This window comes from Penaeus monodon, chromosome 34, assembly GCF_015228065.2.
Source record: "Penaeus monodon isolate SGIC_2016 chromosome 34, NSTDA_Pmon_1, whole genome shotgun sequence".
In the NCBI taxonomy this organism is placed as follows: domain Eukaryota; kingdom Metazoa; phylum Arthropoda; class Malacostraca; order Decapoda; family Penaeidae; genus Penaeus; species Penaeus monodon.
Window position 1 is genome coordinate 25,674,732 of NC_051419.1, and position 413 is coordinate 25,675,144.

Genomic DNA, 413 nt, shown 5'->3' on the forward strand with positions numbered 1-413 from the left:
GAATCATATTAGCGCTAGGATATTCATCACACTTTTTAACATCATAGATTTATGTATTTGTTTTAATTTCTTGCTCATCTCCCCCCCCCCCCACCCGCTGCCGCCCACGGCCCCTCATCAGTGAATTTGCATAATTTGATCGCAATTTTAAAAAATTTCATCAATTTATTATATAAAAAGAAGAAATGAAAGGCGAATAAGATAAAAATGGAGAGGAACTTGGAGCTGCCCAATAATTTCACTCTTTTTCGCCCTTTTCTCTTTTCCTCGTCGAGAAGGGGAAGCTGTATATAGGCGCATAATGAGCATTGTTTATGGAGAAAAATTACAAGAAATAGTTGAATAATGTCACTCGTTTCGATGTCGGTTACGTCTCTTGTGTTTGAAGTTATTCATTCTCATTTGTGTGTGTT